The sequence below is a fragment of the Oncorhynchus keta genome, chromosome 17, assembly GCF_023373465.1.
Source record: "Oncorhynchus keta strain PuntledgeMale-10-30-2019 chromosome 17, Oket_V2, whole genome shotgun sequence".
NCBI lineage: Eukaryota > Metazoa > Chordata > Actinopteri > Salmoniformes > Salmonidae > Oncorhynchus > Oncorhynchus keta.
Window position 1 is genome coordinate 27186361 of NC_068437.1, and position 27600 is coordinate 27213960.

Genomic DNA, 27600 nt, shown 5'->3' on the forward strand with positions numbered 1-27600 from the left:
TTTCCCCTCCCCCTCAGTTGTGCCACTACAAGAAAAAATGTATTTAAGTACATGGAACGCGTAACTTGTAACAGGATACTACCCACCTCTGCCCATTTGGAACACTGACAAGTAGATAGCTTTTTTTTTGCTCAATCTGATATGGTGGGCCTGGCTCCCCATTGGGTGGGCCCCGACCCATGCCTAAGCGGCTGCTGTGTAGACTAGATCCAGTATAATGTAATATAATCTACCCCAGTGAGATGGATATGTTTGATTCCCTTCACAGCTCAGACCTGGTGCAGAGCTGAGAGGCTAATTTAATTACACCCCCCCCCCGCATCCTTCCTGTCCCGTGGGAAGGCACAACTAATCATTTGGGATCTCTTTTTTTCCAGGAAAGGGGGGTGAGAGTGGAAGGGGGGTGTATTCCTGCATTGAGCAGGGGGGCAGGCCCTGTGACCCTTTTTTGTTTCATTTTCAACAGAATCTCTATTTTGGGATTAGATGGTGTCTCTCTGCTAACCTACTGAACTCTAAAGACCGCCGGGCCGGGTTGGCAACAGCTGCTCCCCAGATGTGCCCAACTTCTAGTTATCTTTTCAAAGATGATTAGAAATGTAGAACTTGATAGAAAGAGACTCTTGATGCCTTTTATGGCATAGTTCCTAATGGCTCATTTCACATGTCTGTCTGAGCATGTAAATGGTGATTTTGGATATTTTGTTCAAAAGTATTATTTGAGTGCTCTGCTCAGTTTGAATATTTGACCATGTTATTTGTATTTGTTTGATTCATTTATATGTCCTGTGCCCTCTGTGGTTTAGAGAGCTGTTACAAGTACTCTACATTCTGTACTCACTTTTTAAAGGGACACATTCAAAACAATTTGGAGTAACCATGATGTATTTTGCTATAATTGAGATAAAAATCACCCAGTCTGGAGTGGGTTGCCTGAAGCTGGTAAAGTTGTGGCTAAGCATCAGTCTTGTATTATTGTTGCCAACATCCTAACATTTAGCAGCAGTTATTTTCCATGAAAAAGGATAACCAACATCTGATATCATTTCAAATTTGCTGTCAAATGAAAGCAAAGAGTCTATATTTTGGGTTAATTAAGGCATTTTCCGTCCATCCCAATGTGGAATAAACAAAGGCTTTGATTTCAGGGGTCTTGAAAGAAAATCTACTTGAAAAAGTCTTAAGAGGTATTAGAAATACATCAAAACATAATAATGTTGAGGTAAAGGCCCCTGTATATTTAGTTTTGCAGAAATGATTTGCCTTATGTAAGTTTTAGAAATATTTCCTTGTGTCTTATCATTCTGTAACCAAAACCCCATAAACCGCTGCGCCACTCAGGAGGTGATAAAAGGCATTGCAGTGCAAGAGGCGAAACTACAGACGAGGGTTTGATCCCGGGCTGTATCTCAACCGGCCTTGATCGGGAGTCCTATAGGGCGGCGCACAATTGGCCCAGCATCATCCGGGTTAAGGGAGCTTTTGGCTGGGGGGGGGCTTTACTTGGCTCATCGTGCTCTAGCGACTCCTTGTGGTGGGCCGGGCGCCTGCAGGCTGACACCGGTCATCAGTTGCAGTGTTTCCTCCAACATATTGGTGCGGCTGGCTTCTGGGTTAAGCCAGCAGGTGTTAAAAATATGCAGTTTGGCGGGTCATGTTTCGGAGGACGCATGACTCGACCTTCGCCTCTCTCGAGCCCGTTGGGGAGTTGCAGCAATGAGACAAGATCGAAATTGGAGAGAAAAAGGGGGTTAAAAAAAGTGCTATGCCATTTTCCCCCATGTGGGCCAGCCCCCAAGCAATTAAAGTTCTAGCCAATGAGCTTCAGATCCTCGCCATTTGAGTGACAGCAGATGCACACACAGCAGAGCAAGACAGAGAGCAATGACGTAGTGCACGTATCTGCACATACAGTATGTGACAGTACGCCATTTCCTGGGACCACTTTTGGCTCATGAGCGCTACTTTCGGAACTACTGACTTAAAAGTATACACAGGGGTAACACATTACAAAAAAACTGTAACTGTAATCCGTTACGTTACCAGCAGAAATATTGTAATCCGATTAGATGATTACTTATAAATTCAGAAAAGTATTTGACACCATTCTGTTTTCTCAATGACATTTAAAACAGAATTTTAAAAAGGTGCAAATTTAAGTTCCTCCTGAGCATGTCTGACCACAAGTTCCTATGATGACACAGCAAATACGTTTGATGGGTTACAGGAAAAGAGCAGGATTAGGCTTTTGTACTGTAGGCTACAGTCCAAGCTATGTCTTCCAATGGTGCGACTGCTGTAGGCATCCAAAGATTATCCAACTTGAATAAATGCTTGGAGGTAAGGATGACCGCAGTGGTATGGTCTACGAGCAATATGAATATCACTTATTATTGATATCTACAGTGCCTTTGGATTGTTACGTCACAGCCTTATTCAAAAATGTATTTAATTATTGTTTTTCTCATCAATCTACACACAATACCCTGTAACAACAAAGCAAAAACATGTTTTTACACATTTTTGCAAATGTATTACATTTTTCTTTAAATCACATTTAAATAAGTATTCAGACCCTTTACTCAGTACTTTGTTGAAGCACCTTTGGCAGCGATTACAGCATCAAATCTTCTTGGGTATGACGCTACAAGCTTGGCACACCTATATTTGGGGAGTATCTCTGACCTCTCTGCAGATCCTCTCAAGCTCAGTCAGGTTTGATGGGGAGAGTTGCTGCATAGCTATTTTCAGGTGTCTCCAGAGATTTTCGATCGGGTTCAAGTCCGGGCTCTGGCTGGACCACTCAAGGACATTCTGAGACTTGTCCCGAAGCCACTCCTGCATTGTCTTGACTGTGTGTTTAGGGTCGTTGTCCAGTTGGAAGGTGAACCTTCACCCCAGTCTGAGGTCCTGAGCACTCTGGAGCAGGTTTTCTTCAAGGATCTATCTGTACTTTGCGCCATTCATCTTTCCCTCGATCCTGACTAGTCTCCCAGTCCCTGCTGCTGAAAAACATCCCCACAGCATGATGTTGCCACCACCATGTTTCACCAAAGGGATGGTGCCAGGTTTCCTCCTGACATGATGCTTGACATTCAGGCCAAAGACCTCAATCTTAGTTTCATCAGACCAGAGAATTGTTTCTCATGGTCTAGAGTCCTTTAGGTGCTTTTTGGCAAACTTCAAGCGGGGCATCATGTACCTTTTACTGAGGAGTGGCTTCCGTCTGGCCATTCTACCATAAAGGCCTGATTGGTGGAGTGCTGCAGAGATGATTGTCCTTCTGGAAGGTTCTCCCATCTCCACAGAGGATCTCTGGAGCTCTGTCAGTGAACATTGGGTTCTTGGTCAGCTCTCTGACCAAGGCCCTTCTCCCCTGATTGCTCAGTTTGGCCAGGTGACCAGCTTAAGGAAGAGTCTTGGTGGTTCAAAAACATATTCCATTTAAGAATGATGGAGGCCACTGTGTTCTTGGGTACCTTCAATGCTGCAGACATCTGTGCCTAGACACTGTCTCAGAGCTCTAAGGACAATTCCTTTGACCTCATTGCTTGGTTTTTGCTCTGACATGTACTGTCAACTGTGGGACCTTTTATATAGACAGGTGGGTGTGCCTTTCCAAATCAAGTTGAAGAAACATCTTATGGATGATCAGTGGAAACAGGATGCACCTGAGCTCAATTTCGTCTCATAGCAAAGCGTACTTATGTAAATAAGGTATATCACTTTATTTTTTATTAATACATTTGCAAAAATGCCTAAACCTGTTTCATTATGGGGTATTGTGTGTAGATTGATAATACATTTTAGAATAAGGCTGTAATGTAACAAAATGTGGGAAAAGTTAAGAGGTCTTAATACTTTCTGAATGCACTGTATATGTGTGGCATCAATATGCTTTGTGTTTGTGTTTGTGTGTTGGAGTGTCAGTGTAGTATGTCTGAGTGTGTGGTTCGAGTCCAGTGAGTGTACATCGAGCCTGTGCAAGACAGTCGGTGCAAAAAATAATTATCCAAAAGTTACGTTAATGATTACCATTTTGGACAGGTAACTAGTAGAGAGAGAGGGCCGGGGAAATGTTTTCCTGTACACTCTGTAATACTCTTCCTCTGGCTTGTCCAGACCTCTGGAGCGTAACCTATCCTCAGCCTTGTTAGCTACAGTTTGAAGTATGGTGTGGCAGGCTCCTTTCAGCTCCACTCGTCTGGACAATGGAGGCCATCTGATAGTGTAGGCGAATCCCTGTCAGGGATCTTTCCCTTCACAGCTATGAGCTGGGCCTCACTGAGGCCGGTCAAGTTATTATAGGCCAAAGCTATAAACAATTAACTGCCTGTCTGTCTACCCATTCTGATGTAGCTAGTGGAAAAGGGCAGGCTTGGCAGAGCACAGCTCCAGTGGTCTCTGCGCTGATGGTGGTGGTGTCACGTACAACATTAATGGTACTGGCACTGTAATAAACTCCACCACTGCAAATACAGTAGATACATCATTCTCATCAAAGTGTTTTCAATGTGCTTATGCCAGCTTTTCCTAATTTGTTTCTGTCCACAAGTGCATCAGCAAGTAGTATTGAGTTTGTATTGATAAAGGCTTATCATGTGAGCTAGCTGTACATTCTGTTATAACTCTTCCTAAGCACGACATTGGATAACGTACCTATGTACTTTGATAATTCTGCAGAGTGGATGGTTTACATATGTAAATGTTATATATAAAAGTAAGATGGATACAACTTGAAGCAGAGCTAAGCTGCTTCTCATACTCTTTCCTGCCCTGATAATGTTAGATCTCGTTCTATAATGACATCTCAATACAGGCACTCGTATGGAGAGACACAGATTATTAAGTAGACTACTATGTACCCTTACAGTAAGTTACAAAAGCCCGATGGCTTATCTATCCCCTCTCAGGATTCTACTGTGAAGTGGGACCGAATGAGAGAGGATGAGTCAGAGGTCTGGCAGATTGCTACAGGCTCTGAGGCGCGGTCACGAGAGAGATAGCTCCCATTCCATTGCTTTTCTACAGACATAGGGATTCTCCGGTTGGAATATTGTTGAAGTTTTATGTTAAAAACATCCTAAAGATTGACGCCATACATCGTTTGCCATGTTTCTACGGACAGCAACGGAACTTTTTGACATTTCGTCTGCAACTAGGGAACGCACTTCATGACTTTGGATTTGTTTACCAAACATGCTAACAAAAGTAGCTCTTTGGACATAAATGATGGACATTATCGAACAAAGCAAACATTTCATGTGGAACTGGGATTCCTGGGAGTGCATTCTGATGGAGATCATCAAAGGTAAGTGAATATTTATAATGTTATTTCTGATTTCTTTTGACTCCAACATGGCGGATATCTCTATTTGTTTTCTGACCGCTGTTCTCAGATTATTGCATGGTTTGCTTTTTCCGTAAAGCTTTTTTGAACTCTGACACAGCGGTTGCATTAAGAAGTATATCTATAGTTCCATGTCTAACACTTGTATTTTCATCGACATTTATAACGAGTATTTCTGTAAAATTATGTGGCTCTCTGCAATATCACCGGATGTTTTTAGAACTAGTGAAAATGTGCCAATGTATACTGAGATTCTATTATGTAAATATGCACTTTATCGAACAAAACATAGATGTATTGTGTAACATGAAGTCCTATGAGTATCATCTGATGAAGATCATCATAGGGTAGTGATTGATTTTATCTCTATTTGTGCTTTTTGTGACTCCTCTCTTTGGCTGGAAAAAATGGCTGCATTTTTCTGTGACTTGGCGGTGACCTAACAATCGTTGGTGGTGCTTTCGCTGTAAAGTCTATTTGAAATCAGACACTTTGGTGGGATTAACAACAAGATTACCTTTTTAAAATAGTATAAAATACATGTATGTTTGAGGAATTTTAATTATGAGATTTCTGTTTGAATTTGGCGCTCTGCACTTTCACTGGCTGTTGTCATATCAATCCCTTTAACGGGATTGCAGCCCTAAGAAGTTTTTAAGAACAAAATACCCTTTTCAAACATCTTTCCCATAAATAAAGGTGTTTTATCAACCAGCACATTTGAGTTCAGCCATAATATTTGTTGTAATATTTGTTCTATCTTTTCAGGGGGATGAAATTGATATTGTAGCCAGCTCTGCAATGCTTGTTTTAAAAAGAGAGACTTTGAAAAAAGTATAATTTTCAATTAATCGAAAATGAGACATGGCAATCTGCACAAAGGCAAAAGGATCATTTTTAAATAATGGAGCTTTTCTTAGTAATCTACTTGAGAACCATTTAGGGTTCAAGTAAAACTTTTGAATAAGTGAAGCTTTTAGAGAGAGGTTTTGTGCTTTTATATTTAACAATCTCAACCCACCCTATTCATTTATATAGATAGGTACACTTTATTTTGTCTGGTTTAGCGTCCCAGATAAAGAAATATATTTCTTGCTCATATGATTTGAAAAACAAATCATTATGGCAGTGCCATAAGTAAGTGAGGAAACTGAGATGACTAAGAATTTAATCAGGGGAATTTTTCCATAAATAGACAGGTATTTACCTCTCCATGGTTGCAGGATCTTGTCTATTTTTACAAGTTTTGTATTGAAATTCATTGTGGGGAACTTGTTTATATATTTTGTGAATATATATGAATACCAAGTATGTCTACTTCACCATCAGCCCATTTTATAGGTAAACTGCAGGGTAATGTGAAAGTTGTATTTTTAAAGGGTTAGGGTTAGACAGATTTTTCCCTTGTCAGCTTGGGGATTCGATCGAAGACCAACACTCTAACCACGAGGCTACCTGCCGCTGGCATTAAACAAATCGTGTGTGTCCATGTATGCTGATGATTCAACCATATACGCATCAGCAACCACAGTTAAGGAAGTCACTGAAACCCTTAACGAAGAGTTGCAGTTTGTTTTGGAATGGGTGCCCAGTAATAAACTTGTCCTGAACATCTCTAAAACTATGAGCATTGTATTTGGTACAAATCATTCCTTAAGTGCTAGACCTCAGCTGAATCTGGTAATGAATGGTGTGGCTGTTGGAGACTAAATTACCTTAGATTGTAAATTGTCATGGTCACAACATATAGATTCAATGGTTGCAAAGATGGGGACATGTCTAGCACACTCCAAAAGCAAGTTCTGTAGGCTCTAGTTTTGTCTAATCTTGATTATTGTCCAGTCATGTGGTTCAGTGCGGCAAGGAAATACCTAGTTTAGCTGCAGCTGGCCCAGAACAGAGCAGCACGTTTTGCTCTTAATTGTAATCAGAGGGCTGATATAAATACTATGCATGCCAGTCTCTCTAGGCTAAGAGTTGAGGAGAGACTGACTGCATCACTTCTTCTTTTTATAAGAAACATTAACGTGTTGAAAATCCCCCCAAAAAATTCCTAGTCAACTTACACACAGCTCTGACACACACTTATCCCACCAGACATGCCACCAGGGGCATCTTTTCATAGTCCCCAAATCCAGAACAAATTCAGGAGAACGTACAGTGTTATATAGATCCCTTATTGCATGGAACTTCCTTCCATCTCATATTGTGCAAATAAACAGCAAACTTGGTTTCAAAAAACAGATAAAGCAACACCTCACGGCAGAACGCCTCTCCCCTATTTGACCTAGATAGTGTGTGTGTATACATTGATATCTAGGCTACGTGTGCCCTTTTAAAAATGTATGTAGTTCTGTTCTTGTCTAATGATGTTCTGTATTATGTCATTCTTTATTATGATTGATATTTTGTGTGGACCCCAGGAAGAGTAGCTGCTGCTTTTGCAACAGCTAATGGGGATCCTAATAAAATACCAAATGGTAGATATAAATTCTCAAGTTGAGAATGTATGTTGGTTCAGCTACAGTATCCTATTGCAGCTGTTTGGCTTACAATTGTTTGTTGAATCAAAACTATATATATTTAAGTGTAGTTCAACTTGACAATTTTCAGTTCTGTCCTATTTCTCGACTATGTAACATGTATCTAAATATAGAGGTGTTTGTCCACATTAAAATATCTATAAAAGTTCTAGATATTTTCCATTCCCTAGAATGAATGTATTGTTTTAACAGTAGGTGGTTGTGTGTGTGGTCGAGATAATGAATTGTCACTATTGCATTTGATTTGAAGTCTGTGTCCGTGTTTATTAATAGTGAACTCATTAAGGCAATTAGGAGCCTAAGTAAGCAGCTACAGCCAAATGCTGAGCTCCAAATATTGAGACACTTATGATTCAAAGAGTTGTGAGGCTATGCGCTAAGTTGCTGCCAGCGTTATTGGACTTTGACAATGCATAACAGCACTAGGTGCATGCTTCCTACATGGATTATAGTGGGTGTTTTCGAGTGATTGAGCCTGAATTGTGTGGCATTTTAAGTCTGGGTTTGTTGTGGAAGGGAGGAATTCCGTCAGATGACTAGAGATTTGGGTTACATTCAGCCCAGAATCAGTGGCAGTATAATATTTAACCCATGCAGCTAAAGGAATGCTAATGGTGTCTACATGTTATGTTTCCACCCTGGTGTATTGTTTTCAGATAGAGCTGTGAATGGTCTTAATCTGACTCGTTCCCCTATTCCTAGTGGTAAAGATTTGCCAGCTGTTTATTCTCTTGGCACCAGGTCTCACAGGCACCACTCTCACTGAACTGGGTGAATAAGAATAGATTATGCTAATAATGACAAATATAATATATCACACAGACCAATAATGCCATCCAGATCATCACAAGAACAAAATGAACACCATCATTAGATGATCATTCAACACATTAATGATTTATGGTAACAGCTGACTTTTTAAACATTTTTCGTTACCTTTTTGTCGTTTACTGCTGCTGCTCAAACTTCAATTCATATTCCAAAATTACTGTATGCTCTAGCGCCTCAAACATTCACAGGAACGGAGAGGGATTTTGAATAAGGGTGTTTATTTAATCTAAATCAGCTCAAAGGCAGTGTTATCATTTGCAACACGTGATCTCTTGCCATATCCAGCCAGTGAACTGTTACTATATTGTATGAGTCACAGATAGCTCGATAGCTGCTGAACATTCTCTAGCTACACATCAGTATATCTCACAAATTAGTCCCTTCCCCTGTTATCATGCCTTAAACGCCTAGACTACTCTGAAGCTAAAACATGATGAAAATGACAGAGATAGTGTGTCAGGTATTATTTCCTGAAGAATGCATTATCTTATTTTACTGCTTCAGTCTACAAGCGATAGTCAGTAGAGTAAAGAAGTAAAGGTAATGCTATCCTTGTTGGAAGGATAAGGATTACGACCGCAACGTTCTCCAAATGGATTGTCTTCGTAAATGAAGTGCTGTTGATAGTAAGCCTAATAAATTAAGGAAATACAGTATGAGCATGTTGATCATATGTGTCATTATAAAAAAATTGGTCTGCTTATTGATTGTTGTAGACAACATTCCTGCAACCACATTCGCCAAAGACTAGATACTGTACACCCTTGAGTGTCTGTCCCAGACCCTATTCTTGCTCTCAGAATATTACTTAGCGGTCACTAAAGGGACCTAATTTCACCAGCACCAAAACAGATCAAATTATATATTTAGGCCTATCTCTATGTGCTTAAATTTCACTAACCTTGGTACATATTTTCACGTGTGCTACTCAATGTCCCTGGAATCCATTCAGTGATTTTGTGTGGACATATACTGAGTGTACAAAACAATTAGAACATCTTCCTAATATTGAATATTGAGATGCATCTTTCCTTTTTCCCTCAGAACAGGGCATAGATCCATGTTGACTGGATGTCCTTTGAGTGGTAGACCATTGTTGATACACACGGGAAACTGTTGAGCGTGAACAACCCAGCAGTGTTTCAGTTCTTGATACAAACCGGTTCACCTGGCACCTACTACCATACCCCGTTCAAAGGCACTTGAAAGTTTTGTCTTGCCCATGGCACATACACAATCAATGTCTCAAGGCTTAAAAATCCATCTTTAGCCTCTCTTCTCCCCTTCATCTACAGTGGTGGAGTGGGTTTAACAAGTGACATCAATAAGGGATCATAGCTTTCACCTGGATTCACCTGGTCAGTCTGTCATGGAAAGGAGATGTTCTTAATGTTTTTATACACTTGACGTAGACCGTGACGTACACTTCAGGGGTAGGCTACTTTCAGTGTGTTTTTAAGTGAATTGCTGTATATTTTGGGAACATTACAAATGGCCAGTTTGTGCATTTGATGGTTGTAGATTGAGTGCTGAAACATAAAGTAAGACCATATAATAAAACATTGATCAGTCTTTCTAACCGGGGCTCATTCCATCAGACATGTTGTCCTCCCTTCTGAGCAGTGATCAGACCCCAGCTTCCTCCCACAGCTGCTGCAGAGAGCCATCAGGAAGTACTCCTGTCCTCTGCTGGGTTAGCTCCATCCAACCAATGTCAAGACTGGGCTCTTCTCCCATAACTTATCCATTACTTTTACTGCTTACGGAACATCTTCCTCTATGACAGCTCTTTATTCCTCCCTAGGAAGTTAAAGAATTATAAATCATTACAGTTTTATGGATTTATCTTTGAGATGATGACACAGGTTGGCTTCCACAATGTACAACATGGGCAGGCAATCCTCAGGTCTTTTGCAGATGTGAGGACAGTTTGTTCCTTTCTACAGTAAATGCTTCACTGTGCAGAGGAGGAGTCAGTGTGCTAAATTGAATGACTCACTGATTCTGAAGAATAAAAAACCACCCCTGTAAAGTGTATCTTATTTCAACTAATATGTCTACCTCCCTCATGTTCTTGCAAGGTTGTTGACATAGTACTTTAGTGTGTGTTTATTTGTTTGTTTATCTAGTGGGGGCACTATGCATATTTATTAGATGATAGAAAACATTGCACTCCCCTGTGCCCAAGCAAAATGTATGTACTGTACAACTTCAGAAATGAGTAGCAGTAATTTTGACCATGTGACCATACCATGTGTATCCTTTACATACGGCTAATAAAACTTGTAAGTGTTTGATTGTTTTCCAACAGTCCCCACACGCAGTGGCTGAGTGACACATTTGGTAAATACCTAATATTATCCTCTGTAATTACATCCTCTTGCACAGATTAACCATTGATCATTTTAAAGCCAAGCTTTGAGCTTACCTAATGATGTTACCACTTGTGCTGTTGGGAAATGTTAATGTAATATGTGTAATTATGTTGTTTATTTTGTTTTTGTAACAAGATATGAAGTAATTCCATTTCCATTTTATGTTACCCTGTCATCCAAGAATGAAGATAAACCACACACTGCTTTGATTGATCACTGGGTGTATGTTTTGAGACAATACATGCTAGTATTCCTGGTTCATGCATTAGCAATCTGGTTATGGGGATAATCTTTTAGTAGGCTACAGCAGCAGAATGTGCGCTACTGAGAATCCATGATTCAGCAGTATTATATTTTCAGTCGTGCATATTGCCTTCCTTTTTCTTACTGAGCCTTTGTTTCTTTCCAGCTGTAAAACCTGCTGAAATCCTTGGGCATTTTATGCTTCAGCAATAAGGTAAGCTTTGGTCTTTTCTCTCTCTGATCAAGGCATAATAATAATCAAATGAGGTTGAAGTTTAAATTAAAAGCTCACAAAATAAGAAATAAAGTTGCTCTTCCATTCTCCAGTCACAATTTTTCACTTGAAATGTTGTGAGTGTGTAGGCAGCGATTAGCGAGAGAAACTTCAATGACCATTGATTGCCTTTGTCAATCTTCGCTTGGGCCTGGTGCTGTGAATGGCTAACTGCAGAGCAAAGGCCCAAGTGCTGTCAAAAAGGTGATATTTTTTTCCCCTGTGTTGTGTATATATTTCTACACTATGACTTTGTTATAATATTGTGAAATTGTGAAAATGATGATAATGCCCTTTTAGTGTAAGAGCTGTTTGAAAAGATTGCCTGAAATTTCAGCCTGTTTTGTTCAGATGGAGTTTTGGCCTGCCTGGTGTCATCATTAATAGACCAATAAGAAAGAGAATTCCAAACATCTCTGCCAATGACAGCTAGTTTTCAGTTTCCTCCTCCCCATTCAGGCCACTTCCAGACAGTCTGAGCACAATTCTTGCTTAAGCGATTATTCTTTGCTAAGAAGCTATTTTTGTATATTTTTGACCATTTTAATTGAAAACAATTATTTAATATTGAGATGTTGTAAAAACAGCTACATTGAACCTTTTTAATGGTTATTTCACTGCATGGAGCTGACAGAAGCCACCTGACCTGGGTATTCCACAAAATGCTGTTGCTATGGCAACCGACAGATGTGGAGCATGAAAAAGTGGCTTTAACTAAGTGCGGCAGGATCCTTCACATGCTCCAATCCCTAATCCTGTAGCTGCTCTTGTAGCTCCTCGGTAGGTCCGTCAGTCCAGGAACCAGCCCTGGCCTGCCCTGTCCTGGAGGGGCTCATTGTACCCTTCCCTATTACCCTATAGCACTGTCTGTAGGAAGCCTACAGACCCAAACACATTCCAGATGACCCTTCAGATATAAAGCATGTGTTGAACAATGAATGTGGGAGCCTAATTATGGTGGAGAGGGATGTGTTGAGCTGATCAGATGTTTGAGCTGGATTTCTGCTGGATGTTTTTAATCAGAAACAGGGCATAGCCTAAGGTCTGATTGTAGGGTGTAAATGCAGTTCTAGGTGAAAAGTGCTTACAAGGGAGTTCTGATTTGATGCCTAGATGACTTTCAAAAATGTTTAATTGCAGTGCACAACCATATCAATTCCTGTGAACGAGCTGTATGCTAAGGAGTAAACACAAACAAGTAGATTACCTTTCCTCTCTGCTACATTGTGGGGGCAGATGTTCCGAAGGGAGTTTTTCTGTTCTTTCCATAAAGTATGTTTGGATATGTGGCCAGTACAGGTCATGGGTGCTCTGGTTGGTGGGCTTGAATCAGAGGGAAAATATGGATATTTGCTGGGTAGTTAATGGTTCTCAGCTGTCAGCATGTGACACACCCAGACCCCATCTGAGACTAACCATAGAAAAAGGGGGTTGAAATTGTATGGGTAAAATGCTTCATGATTGGGAGAAGGCTATGTTTCTTCCTCCTCCTTCTCTCACTTTCTGCCATATTGTGCTCTGGATGTTTTTGCTCGAACAAAGTGTGAAGTCGCTGATGAACGTGGTTTGTGCTAGTTTTCACTTAATAAGAAATGTAGCAAAAAACAAATCCTTATTTGAAATAAATTGGAGTATTGGCATTTTATCCATTATTTTACCAGGTAAGTTGACTGAGAACACATTCTCATTTGCAGCAACGACCTGGGGAATAGTTACAGGGGAGAGGAGGGGGATGAATGAGCCAATTGTAAACTGGGGATTATTGGGTGACCGTGATGGTTTGATGGGCAGATCGGGAATTTAGCCAGGACACCGGGGTTAACACCCCTACTCTTACAATAAGTGCCATGGGATCTTTAATGACCGCAGAGAGTCAGGACACCCGTTTAACATCCCATCCAAAAGACAGCACCCTATCCCAATGCCCTGGGACATTTTTTAGACCAGAGATGTAGTGTGTTTGGAATGTGCTCAGTGTTCATTAAACAATGGAGGAGAGGTGCTGTTAGTTTGCTTTGACCTTTTATTGTTCACTCTGGATGTTGACCAATCATTAATTATCTTGAAAGGGAACATGTAGTAAAACGCTGCCTTCCTAATTCAATGTGTGGAGGGGAGTTTTGCCTGAGTGCTTTAACTGCTGGCTTGTTTAGTCTTGTTTGGTTACCTTGCCTCCATGGCGTGTAGGAAAGTTTAACTTTTTTTCAGGCCGTGAGTCCTGTGAGAGGATAATTGGTCCACAGCAGTAATTGCCTGTAGCCAGGGTTCTGGAACGATGTACAAGCAGTAGTAATGTGGTTTGATAAAAGGACAGGTCATACCAGCTGAACACCAAATGAGCAATGCTCCTCTAAAAGCAGTGGTTGGTACTTTTACCTTTTCACTTTAGTTAGTTTAAAGTACAGAAATAACAGGTCTCAGGTTTATACAATGTAATAGTTTTATAATGCACTCCTACAGAGAGCACCCTCACTGATGCAGTTAAATTAAGATGACAGTTTGGCTGAGAGGTGTTGTAATTTTTCAGGCACACTCCATCAAAATGAATCAATCTCTTTTCCTGCCTCCAAGATGGCTGAGCTCTTAATACTATCTTTGTTTATCTGACATTTGAAAGCAGATTTTGTTTTAAATGTTAAGCACAGCAGGGAAAGCTTTTATGAGGATGACCTTGCAGGGAGTGGCAGCTCTAAACCTGTAGTAACTGAAGTGGCCCAGCCTGCCCCTGCTGTCCAGCCTGAAATGTCCAGGAAAAGGTGGGAAATGCAGAGTCATGGCAACAGGGGCCAGAGTCAGTGATGTGGAAACAATGGGCCAACAACATAATCTCTCTCTGACCTTCTTCAATCAGAGAATAACAAGGTTGACTCAGTTCTGAAGTTCTTTATGATTAATAAAACATTCACATGGATGCTGTTCAAAATACATTATGCATCCTTGATCTAAATACAATTAGTCAAAAATCTGCGTGCAGATAAGGGAAAGGCTCATCCCCAACAGTAGTGTGATGGTGATATACACAACCTTTCAAAGGTTTGGGGTCACTTAGAAATGTCCTTGTTTTAAAAATAAAAGCTCATTTTTTTGTCCATTAAAATAACATCAAATTGATCAGAAATACAGTGTAGACATTGTTAATGTTGTAAATGACTATTGTTTCTGGAAACAGATGATTTTTAATGGAATATCTATGTAGGCGTCAAGAGGCCCATTATCAATGTGATGTTATTTTAATGGACAAAAAAAAGGTGCTTTCTTTAAAAAACAAGGACATTTCTAAGTGACCCCAAACTTTTGAACGATAGTGTATACTGAAAGAAAATATAAACGAAACATGCAATTTCAACGATTTTACTGAGTTATAGTTCATATAAGGAAATCAGGAAATTGAATTAAATTCATTAGGCCCTAATCCATGGATTTCACATGATTGGGCAGGGTCGCAGCCACTTGGGAGCCAGGCCCACCTTCTGGGGAGCCGGGCCCACCTACTGGAGAGCCAGGCCCAGCCAATCAGAATGAGTTTTTCCCCATAAAAGGGCTTTATTACAGACAGAAATACTCCTCAGTTTCATGAGTTGTTCAGATGGCTGGCCTCAGACGTTCCAGCAGGTGAAGAAGCCGGATGTCAACCTTTACCTGGCATGGTTACACGTGGTCTGCGGTTGTGAGGCTGGTTGGACATACTGCCAAATTCTCGAAAATGACATTGGAGGTGGCTTATGGTAGAGAAACTAATATTCAATTCTCTGGCAACAGCTCTGGTGGACATTCCTGGAGTCAGACGAGAGGCTGGACCAGGGATTGTTACCTGATTTACAGGACATGACACACTGGCCAGGATTTATGACCGGCAGGCAATGATCTGAGCATGCTTCTAAATACTGATGCTCTGATGCTCCCAGTCTCTTGATCTGAAGGCAAGGGGATATCTCCCAGAGCAACACAGATTGACCTACTACAGTATGTGCTGTATTAATGATGATTCAATTTCAAATCATAATTACCCATATGTTTAACGATGCACGACTAGTAATTCAATCACAAGAACCATTCATATTGTAGTTGTTGGTATATGATTCCCTAAGCTTTGTTCCTTGTAAGTCACTCTGTACAGTACCCGTATGTGTTACTGTAGGTGTACCTAAGAGCAGCGGAAAGCTCTGCCAGGTACATTGTGTTTATATGGCGTCTGTGCTGGTTTTACTGTGTGTGACAGACAGGAAGAGGGAGTATCCCAAATGTCTGTTAGCCTATGGAAGCAGTAGCACACTGATTTTCATATGCCCATTTGAATCAGTGCAGAGGTAAAGCATGTTTGCTCTAGCGCTGTTCAGAGAGGGAGGTCATAGATTCCGATGTTTGTTTCTGTAACCCCACCATAGCCTCTCTCTCTCTCTCTCTCTCTCTCTCTCTCTCTCTCTCTCTCTCTCTCTCTCTCTCTCTCTCTCTCTCTCTCTCTCTCTCTCTCTCTCTCTCTCTCTCTCTCTCTCTCTCTCTCTCCTTAATTACTGTCACATTACATGATGCTCCTCTCTCCCGCTCTCCTCTCCCTCTGGTAATAGTGCATATTACTCCAACTACGACTAGATTCAAACTCTAGAGTTACTGTAGCACGCACCAGTCAGCTTCAGTGCAGGAGCAGAGAGAAGAGCAACATTATTGCCATAATGGAGTCCTTTTTTGTTTTCGAAGAGACGGATAGCTGTTTTTGACCTTGATTCCATTTCATTTATCAGAATACTCTCATTTTTTCTAAGCTTTTTGTTTGGCCGATAAATAATAGGAAGGCTGTTTCCAAAGCCCTTACAAGTAGTCTGTCTATATGTGGTCTGATCCCATCTTGGATGTGCACCCAGTGGTGTTCGCAGAAGACAGCAGAGCAGTATTTCCATTAGCCGGATTTTGGCATAATTTTTTTTTTTTAAAGCCGATAAATAAAATTGGCACAGACACGCCGGGAGAAGAAGAAAACATCCCATTTTGAAATAATGCTTGTTAGCCTATTCATTTATGGAAATACCAGCAGATGTAAATACATTTGACCGGTCATGCTTATCAGTCTAGGTTCATTTGCATAATTGATTGGAATAAAATTGCTGTGTGTGTAAATTCACTGTCTTATTTATCACACGCACACAGCATACAGATAGATAAAGAGCCTTTGAGTGGACAGTCTGTCAGACAGCTGCTGCTACTGTACAACATCTCAAGCAGCATAGGCAATGGAAGGCAGGCTTCATCAGTGTGTCACACACAACTTTGCAGTGAGCTGGAGGCAGTATGCATTTTGAAAACATATATATACATAATTGTTGGACACCTGAAAATGTTAATACATGTTATGAGGTATGTCTTACCGTGCTTTAAAGTACACTAGACAAAAATCCAACCATATCCGTGGGGCAGGTTATTTTAAATAAACTTTCTTTCATTGTCCAGTAGCCAAAGGCACTATCCTTGTCATATTAGCAACCCGTGTGAGTTTGTTGCATATTAGACCTCCCCTCTTTCTACAGTCGTGGCCAAAAGTTTTGAGAATGACGCAAATATAAATTTCTTTAGATATTTTTGTCAGATGTTACTATGGAATACTGAAGTATAATTATCAGCATTTCATAAGTGTCAAAGGCTTTAATTGACAATTACATGAAGTTGATGCAAAGAGTCAATATTTGCAGTGTTAACACTTCTTTTTGAAGACCTCTGAAATCCACCCTGGCATGCTGTCAATTAACTTCTGGGCCACATCCTGACTGATGGCAGCCCATTCTTGCATAATGAATGCTTGGAGTTTGTCAGAATTTGTGGGTTTTTGTTTGTCCACCTGCCTGTTGACGATTGACGACAAATTCTCAATGGGATTAAGGTCTGGGGAGTTTCCTGCCCATGGACCCAAATATCGATGTTTAGTTCCCCAAGCCACTTAGTTATCACTTTTGTCTTATGGCAAGGTGCTCCATCATGCTGGAAAAGGCACTGTTCATCACCAAACTGTTTCTGGATGGTTGGGAGAAGTTGCTCTCGGAGGATGTGTTGGTACCATTCTTTATTCATGGTTGTGTTCTTAGGCAAAGAAGCAACCTTGGCTGAGAAGCAACCCCACACATGAATGGTCTCAGGATGCTTTACTGTTGGCATGACACAGGACTGATGGTAGCGCTCACCTTGTCTTCTCCGGACAATTTTGTTTCCGGATGCCCCAAACAATCAGAATGGTGATTCATCAGAGAAAATGACTTTACCCCAGTCCTCAGCAGTCCAATCCCTGTACCTTTTTGCAGAATATCAGTCTGTCCCTGATGTTTTTCCTGGAGAGAAGTGGCTTCTTTGCTGCCCTTCTTGACACCAGGCCATCCTCCAAAAGTCTTCGCCTCACTGTGCGTGTAGATGCACTCGCACCTGTCTGCTGCCATTCATGAGCAAGCTCTGTACTGGTGGTGCCCCGATCCCGCAGCTGCAACAACTTTGGGAGACGGTCCTGGCGCTTGCTGGACATAGTGGGTCAGAAGTTTACATACACTCCATTAGTATTTGGTAGCGTTGCCTTTAAATAGTTTAACTTGGGTCAAATGTTTTGGGTAGCGTTGCACAAGCTTCCCACAATAAATTGGGTGAATTTTGGCCCATTCCTCCTGACAGAGCTGGTGTAACTGAGTCAGGTTTGTAGGCCTCCTTGCTCGCACACGCTTTTTCAGATCTGGCCACACATTTTGTATAGGATTGAGGTCAGGGCTTTGTGATGGCCACTGCAATACCTTGACTTTATTATTCTTAAAGTATTTTGCCACAACTTTGGAAGTATGCTTGGGGTCATTTTCCTTTTTGAAGACCCATTTGCGACCAAGCTTTAATTTCCTGGCTGATGTCGCTTCAATATATCCACATAATTTTCCTACCTCATGACCTATTTTGTGAAGAGCACCAGTCCCTCCTGCAGCAAATCACCCGCCCAACATGATGCTGCCACCCCTGTGCTTCACGATTGGGATGGTGTTCTTCAGCTTGCAAGCATCCCTCTTTTTCTTCCAAACATAACGATGGTCATTATGGCCAAGCAGTTCTATTTTTGTTTCATCAGACCAGAGGACGTTTCTCCAAAAAGTACCATCTTTGCTTCATAGCTGAGCGGGCTTTCAGGTTATGCCGATATAGGACTTGTTTTACTGTGTATATATATACTTTTGAACCTGTTTCCTCCAGCATCTTTACAAGGTCCTTTGCTGTTGTTCTGTGATCGATTTGCACTTTTCCCACCAATGTACGTTCATCTCTAGGAGACAGAACGCGTCTCCTTCCTGAGCTGTAGGACGACGACGTGGTCCCTTGGTGTTTATACTTACATACTATTGTTTGTACAGATGAACGTGGTACCTTCAGGCATTTGGAAATTGCTCTCAAAAATATATTTTTTAAAATCTGAAGTCTTAGTTGATTTATTTTGATTTTCCCATGATGTCAAGCAAAGAGGCACTGAGTTTGAAGGTAGGCCTTGAAATGCATCCACAGGTACACCTCCAATTGACTGAAATGATGTATTTAGCCTATCAGAAGCTTCTAAAGCCATGATGGAATTTTCTGGAATTTTCAAAGATGTTTAAAGGCACAGTCAACCTAGTGTATATAAACTTCTGACCCACTGGAATTGTGATACAGTGAAATAATCTGTCTGTAAACAGTTGTTTGAAGAACTTTCTGTGTCATGCACAAAGTAGATGTCTTAACCGACTGGCCAAAACTGTAGTTTGTTCACAAGAAATTTGTGAAGTGGTTGAAAACTAGTTTTAATGACTCCAACCTAAGTGCATATAAACTTCCGGCTTCAACTGTATATAAGACCAACATCCTATGTACTGGATATTCAGCAGAGATTTACTAAAGATTCAAGATTATCAAGAAAAGTTACTCATTGTGTTAGTACTCTAGTGCTGCATGCAGATAAGCCAGGTAAAGGCTTTGTCTTTCTCTACCCTCTTGACCAAAGGGACCACTCAGGCTTGAAGAGAGGAATCCAAACGGATCCTCCCACAATCTTTTTAGAGTGGAGCCAGGGAATCAAGTCAGGATTGGAGCCCGTGACGACCCTGGGTAGGAGTACAACCCAGTCAGTGACTGCAGCTATTGGGTTGGAGTGCTGCTCTGCTCTCTTCTCTTATCCTCTAGTAGCTCATCCTGCCTTGGCCAAGTCACAAACTGATTATTCATGTCTTACAATGTATACTGTATCATCTGATTGCCATATTTTTTAGACATTACATAGTATATTATAAATCCCTTGAATGTTCTACAATTATTTCCACTAATAAGCTGTGCTCCATGGAAATTAGTGTAAGTGGAGCAAGTATCATTTTAGAACCACCAACATAATGATCGTAGAGGATTGACTCTGTTTTAATTACAAAATCCTCTGTTATGTTGGTTTAATCTAAGGATTTATCCTCAAGATTTAGGAATAAAGATTTTTGACCCGATTTTGAGTATCAATGGAGGTTTTGTAGAGGTAAACCATCATATTAGCTCAACAAAATGGCTGAGTGGTTTCCACTTAAATGCTCAGGGAGACAGGGGTCTATTTATTGCATGTATCTCAGAGGATCCGTGTGAAGCATTGCTGGAGGACGTTCTACTTTGCTGGGTATTTTTAGCTAGAGTAAAAGGAGCTGCTTTCTCCCTCCCCACTGCGACGAGGGCAAGATTGACCATTTCTGTCAGCATCTGTACCTCCAAATGACAGAGGAAAGCCTATATCCTCTCTGAGTCAGGGTCAGTGGAGACACAACAGACTGCTCCTCGTTACTGTTGGAGACATATTTCCTGTATGCAGGGGTCAAATGGTGAATTTCCTGATGGTTTAATGTTGCTGGTTGCTGAACCATTGGCCTTATTTATAGTACAGTGGGCCTCCACAACCAAAACCATATTTTATTAAATTTATGCTGTACTTTCAAAGCCGCTACTGATGACCTTACAAAATCCTTGAATTCGATTTTGTGCAATGCATTTTCTGTAGAGAAGGCCAAACATGGTTCATTGTTCATGGACACAAAGCTAGTCTGAAGATGTATTATTATTGGAAGAGTTTTAATTAGTTTCATCACAAAATTAGAGTGAAGGCCTCAGATTAATGGTTAATCATGGTGGTTGAGTGAAGGCCTCAGATTAATGGTTAATCATGGTGGTTGAGTGAAGGCCTCAGATTAATGGTTAATCATGGTGGTTGAGTGAAGGCCTCAGATTAATGGTTAATCATGGTGGTTGAGTGAAGGCCTCAGATTAATGGTTAATCATGGTGGTTGAGTGAAGGCCTCAGATTAATGGTTAATCATGGTGGTTGAGTGAAGGCCTCAGATTAATGGTTAATCATGGTGGTTGAGTGAAGGCCTCAGATTAATGGTTAATCATGGTGGTTGAGTGAAGGCCTCAGATTAATGGTTAATCATGGTGGTTGAGTGAAGGCCTCAGATTAATGGTTAATCATGGTGGTTGAGTGAAGGCCTCAGATTAATGGTTAATCATGGTGGTTGAGTGAAGGCCTCAGATGAATGGTTAATCATGGTGGTTGAGTGAAGGCCTCAGATTAATGGTTAATCATGGTGGTTGTATTTAGTTCAGCACACAAATAGGCCAAACTATGGCTAAGTGTTTTGAAAAAGGAAGTAGGTTAAACAAGGACATCTTGTCTTGATATGAAAATACTATTAGGAAGATATTGTGTTTGATTTTGCCATTGCCTTCTGTGTGCAATTGCTTGAGTCTTATGTGCAGCATGTTTGTATGAATGTATAATAGTGAAATAGATAAGTGTGTGATTACAGTATGTTTACTGCTACAGATTTGCTCTCCTATCCATCCTATTCATACAAAAAGTATTTTTGGTTCCAAAACCATCTGTGGATGTGGATTCATCTGACAGAGTTTAGTAACTCCTGTCTCGTTTGATATTCAGAACCCAATGTAGTTAAAGGCCTAGTGCCATCAAAAAATAGATTTTTCCACACTGAGGTTGGATTAATACTGTGAGAATTACGATAATGCCCTTTTAGTGTAAGAGCTATTTAAAAAGATTGCCTAAAATTTCAGCCTGTTTTGGTGAGATGGAGCTTTGGCCTGCCTGGTGATATCACCAGACGGTAAATTTGTTAATAGACCATTAAGAAAGAGAGGTAGTTCCAAACTTCTCTGCCAATAACATCTAGTTTCCAGTTTTCCCCTCCTCTCTCAGACCACTCCCAGACAGTCCTAACAAAATTGCACTTACAGTTGAAGTCGGAAGTTTACATACACTTTGGTTGGATTTATTAAAACTCATTTTTCAACCCCTTCACAAATTTCTTATTAACAAACTATAGTTTTGCCAAGTCGGATAGGACATCTACTAACTGATGTCCTAACATCTACTAAAAAGTCATTTTTACAACAATTGTTTACAGACAGATTATTTCACTTAGAATTTGCTGTATCACAATTCCAGTGGGTTTACAAACACTAACTTGACTGCATTTAAACAGCTTGGAAAATTTCAGAAAATGATGTCTTGGCTTTAGAAGCGTCTGATAGGCTAATTGACACCATTTGAGTCAATTGGAGGTGTACCTGTGGAGGTATTTCAAGACCTACCTTCAAACTCAGTACCTCTTTGCTTGACATCATGGGAAAATCAAAAGAAATCAGCCAAGACAACAGAAAATAAATTGTGGATCACAAGTTTGAAATTGCTCCCAAGGATGAACCAAATGCCTGAAGGTACCACGTTCATCTATACAAACAATAGTATGCAAGTATAAACACCATGGGACCACGCAGCCGTCATACCGTTCAGGAAAGAGACTCGTTCTGTCTCCTAGTGACGAATGTACTTTGGTGAGAAAAGTGCAAATAAATCCCAGAACAACAGCAAAGGACCTTGTGAAGATGCTGGAGAATACAGGTACAAAAGTATCTATATCAACAGTAAAACGAGTCCTATATGGACATAACCTGAAAGGCCGCTCAGCAACGAAGAAGCCACTGCTCCTAAACAGGAAAAAACTGCTTTCCAAAACGCAACGTCATTTTTTTAAATTAAAAAAGTTGCCTATAAACTTTGACAAAACACTTCAAACTACTTTTGTAATCCAACTTTAGGTATTAGTAAATGTTAATAATCGATCAAATTGATCACGGGGCGATCTGTATTCAATAGCAGCAAGTCTTGAAATCATGGTCCATATTCTCCCTTTCATAACTTCCTCCGGTATACTCGACGACAGGAAGTGCCTATTTCTCATATCACCAAGGATTAACTTCAACCCAATTGCCAAGACTGGCGACATCGTGTGGAAGCTGTAGGAACTGTAAACTGGACGCTATCTATTTTCCCTTGCCATAGACAATACAGAGACTGGCGGAGGGATATTTTTTTTGTGTTTTTTGTGAACAGTTTTCCTTAGGATTTTGCCTCCTACACACGTTCTGTTATAGTCACAGACATGATTTAACCAGTTTTATAAACTTCAGAGTGTTTTCTATCCACACATACTAATCATATGCATATACTATATTCCTGACATGAGTAGCAGGAAATTGAAATTTTGCGCGATTTTTAACAAAAAGCTGCAAACAGCCAATTTAAGAGGTTTTAAGGACAACATGGTCAAGGTATTGGAGTGGCCATCACTCAATCCTATAGAAAATGTGTGGCCAGAACTGAAAAAGCGTGTGAGGGCAAGGAGGCCTTACAAACCTGACTCAGTTACACCGGCTCTGTCAGGAGGAATGGGCCAAAATTCACCCAACTTATTGTGGGAAGCTTGTGGAAGGCTACCCAAAACATTTGACCCAAGTTAAACAATTTAAAGGCAATGCTACCAAATACAAATTGAGTGTATGTAAACCTCTGACCCACTGGGAATGTGATGAAAGAAATAATAGATGAAATAAGTCATTCTCTCTACTACTATTCTGACATTTCATATTCTTAAAATAAAGTGGTGATCCTAATTGACCTAAGACAGGGCATTTTTACTATGATTAAATGTCAGTAATTGTGAAAAACTGATTTCAAATGTACAATCATGGCCAAAAGTTTTGAGAATGACGCAAATATTAATTTACACAAAGTTTGCTGCTTCAGTGTCTTTAGATATTTTTGTCAGATGTTACTATGGAATACTGAAGTATAATTACAAGTATTTCATAAGTGTCAAAGGCTTTTATTGACAATTACATGAAGTTGATGCAGAGTAAATATTTGCACCCTGGCATGCTGTCAATTAACTTCTGGGCCACATCCTGACTGATGGCAGCCCATTCTTGCATAATCAAAGCTTGGAGTTTGTCAGAATTTGTGGGTTTTTGTTTGTCCTGTGGAGGATTGGTCACAAGTTCTCAATGGGATTAAGGTCTGGGGAGTTTCCTGCCCATGGACCCAAATATCGATGTTTAGTTCCCCGAGCCACTTAGTTATCACCTTTGCCTTATGGCAAGGTGCGCCATCATGCTGGAAAAGGCACTGTTCGTCACCAAACTGTTTCTGGATGGTTTGGAGAAGATGCTCTCGGAGGATGTGTTGGTACCATTCTTTATTCATGGCTGTGTCCTTAGGCAAAATTGTGTGTGAGCCCACTCTCTTGGCTGAGAAGCAACCCCACACATGAATGGTCTCAGGATGCTTTACTGTTGGCATGACACAGGACTGATGGCAGTGCTCACCTTGTCTTCTCCAGACAAGCTTTTTTCCAGATGCCCCAAAGAATCGGAAAGGGGATTCATCAGAGAAAATTACTTTACCGCAGTCCTCAGAAGTCCAATCCCTGTACCTTTTGCAGAATATCAGTCTGTCCCTAATGTTTTTTCTGGAGAGAAGTGGCTTCTTTGCTGCCCTTCTTGACACCAGGCCACCCTCCAAAAGTCTTCGCCTTACTGTGCGTGTAGAATCACTCACACCTGCCTGCTGCCATTCATGAGCAAGCTCTGTACTGGTGGTGCCCCGATTCTGCAGCTAAATCAACTTTGGGAGACTGTCCTGGCGCTTGCTGGACTTTCTTGGGCGCCCTGAAGCCTTCTACACTACAATTGAACCGCTCTTCTTGAAGTTCGTGATGATCCGATAAAAGATTGATTTAGGTGCAATCTTACTGGCAGCAATATCCTTGCCTGTGAAGCCCTTTTTATGCAAATCAATGATGACGGCACGTGTTTCCTTGGAGGTAACCATGATTGACAGAGGAAGAACATTGATTCCAAGCACCACCCTCCTTTTGAAGCTTCCAGTCTGTTTTTCGAACTCAATCAGCATGACAGAGTGATCTCCAGCCTTGTCTTCGTCAACACTCACACCTGTGTTAACGAGAGAATCACTGACATGATGTCAGCTGATCCTTTTGTGGCAGGGCTGAAATGCAGTGGAAATGTTTTTGGGGGATTCAGTTCATTTGCATGGCAAAGAGGGACTTTGGAATTCATCTGATCACTCTTCATAACATTCTGGAGTATATGCAAATTGCCATCATACAACCTGAGGCAGCAGACTTTATGAAAATTAATATTTGTGTCATTCTCAACTTTTGGCCATGACTTTAACTTCCGACTTCAACTGAAGCTAAAAAGCGATGTTTGTTTCTTTTTGACAATTTTAATTGAAAAGAATCACTGTATGGCACTTCATTGTTACCCTGAAATGATATGATGTTGAGATAAAAACATCTGCATTGGACCTTTTTAAAGATATGGGTTATAATTTGCTGCTGCATGTTCTGTAGATAAATCTGGCCCTTATCTGTGGATGTACTGTATTTATGATCATGGATTAATGCCTCTCCTACCAGGCTGTTCTTCACACCTACACTCTCTTCCAATTTTAGATGTGTTACACTCAAATTGATAAGGCTACCGGCCTTGAAATCAGAGGAAATGAACACACCTGACCTTGACTTTCTGCCATAGTTAAGTGCAAATGTTTGTGGTAGGTTGTGTTAATGTTTGTGGTAGGTTGTGTCGTAGTCATGGGGCTTGAATATTATTTGCTCTTGAGAGTTGGTGTTGGTATGATATGGATTTAATCAGATCTGGATGTAATATATATTGAACACAAAAATAAACACAACATGTAAAGTGTTGGACCCATGAGCTGAAATAAAAGATCCAAGAAATGTTCCATACGCACAAAAAGTATTTCTCTCAAATGTTGTGCACAAATTTGTTTTTATCCCTGTTAGTGAGCATTTCTCCTTTGCCAATATAATCCATCCACCTGACAGGTCTGGCATATCAAGACGCTGATTAAACGGCATGATCATTACACAGGTGCGCCTTGGCTGTGGACAATAAAAGGCCACGCTAAAATGTGCAGTTTTGCCAATTCCACAGATGTCTCAACCATAAGCCGCCTCCATTGTTGTTTTAGAGAGTTTGGCAGTATGTCCAACTGGCCTCACAACTGCAGACCATGTGTAACCACACCAGCCCAGGACCTTCACATCCGCCTTCTTCACCTGCGGGATCGTCTGAGACCAGCCACCCGGACAGCTCATGCAACTGAGGAGTATTTCTGTCGATAATAAATACTTTTTGTGTGGAAAAACTAATTCTGATTGGCTGTGCCTGGTTCCCAGTGGGTGGGCCTGGCACCCAAGTGGGTGCCCCTGCCGAGGTCATGTGAAATCCATAGATTAGGACCTATTGCATTTATTTCAATTGACTGATTTCCTCATAAAATTGTACCTTTTATATTTTGTTTCAGTATATCAAGTCGTCTTTAGTGGATGTGACTGCAGCTTCCAGGAAGTTATTAGCCCCATGTTGTTCAAACCTAATATAGGTAATGCTACAGACCAAAACGTGAGGGATATCCCATAGAGATTGTCATGTTTTATGAGATGACCAACAATAGATCTTCTGTTGACGTTTGCACAATCTCTTATAGTGCACCTAAGCATCACTTCGCTAAGCATCAGAGACGGAGATAGCAAGAGAGAGAGATAGAGACCCCCCCTCCCCCTCTCACTGCCTAGAGTTGATCCCAGGAGACATGCCCTGGGACTGCAGCAGATTGACCTGTCTTTTAATCAGAGGGGAATAAAAAATGGGGGGCTAATTTAGAGCACGAGTGGAGAGATGAGAGAAAGGAACCCAAGGAAAGCTTTCATTAGCATGTTCTCCTCAGTACATGGAACCTTTCATCCTTCAATCTCCCAGCCTTTCAGAGAAATGCTGATGATGGATTTATGCTCATACCACTTCAGCATGCCAGGGACATATTAGTTTAATTAACAATCATAATGATTAGGCTAGTGTAAAAATAAAATGTAAAAAATTCACTTTTTTAAAATCACTATTCAATGAATTTGAGATTAATGTACAGTTTAGGTATTTGCATGTTCATGAGACCGTTAGTTGGAGGTCTGAGGATGTTTTAATTCTTATTAGAGCTTGTTAAAATCCTCATCTTAACAATGACTAGGCTGGGATATGGAGCTGGTACACTAATCCACCGTTGATCCTGATATGGCTCTAGTTGTACTATTTACAACTAGTGCTGCTGCCGAGAGGGTTGATTCTTTTCGTAAAGCCAGATAAATGCTTTTAAATCTTGAACCCGTATTGTTTTTGTGTTCTTATTTTCTAATCGAGGATGAGCGTTGTTAAGAAATTACATGTTTATGATCCTATTCAAATGGTTTGTGTCTGTCATTTTAAGATTCTGTTTGTCTTTTCTCTACCATGACCTTGTTAAGGTGATTGGGATGGGTGTTTTGTTTGTCTATGTAGCCTAATAAGGGTGATGCAAGAATACAGAATTTAGTCTAGATTTTGGTGTTGCTAGAATAAAGAATAGAATTGAGAGGTTTCTGTTACTGCCTCATTTGATTGTAAACCTAAAATGTTTTATTATGGTGTGTGTACTGAGTGCATCAGTAAGAGCTTTCACCTGGTCAGTCTGTCATGGAAGGAGCAGGTGTAGGTCAGGTTATTTTGTTCTAGTGCTGAGCGATTAACCAAAATGTC

General features: G+C 40.6%; 1 protein-coding gene across 2 annotated transcripts in view; it reads left to right on the plus strand.

Moving 5' to 3' along the window:
* The window catches only part of LOC118396714 (talin-2), a 119530-nt gene that overhangs the window by 24526 nt on the left and 67404 nt on the right, over nt 1-27600 (plus strand). The window contains exons 2-3 of one of the 2 annotated variants that reach the window (XM_052465767.1): nt 11036-11067; nt 11509-11556. The gene's annotated coding sequence lies outside the window, so the exon portion shown is untranslated. The remainder of the gene's footprint in view (nt 1-11035; nt 11068-11508; nt 11557-27600) is intronic. The other variant, XM_052465768.1, reaches the window with a different exon arrangement.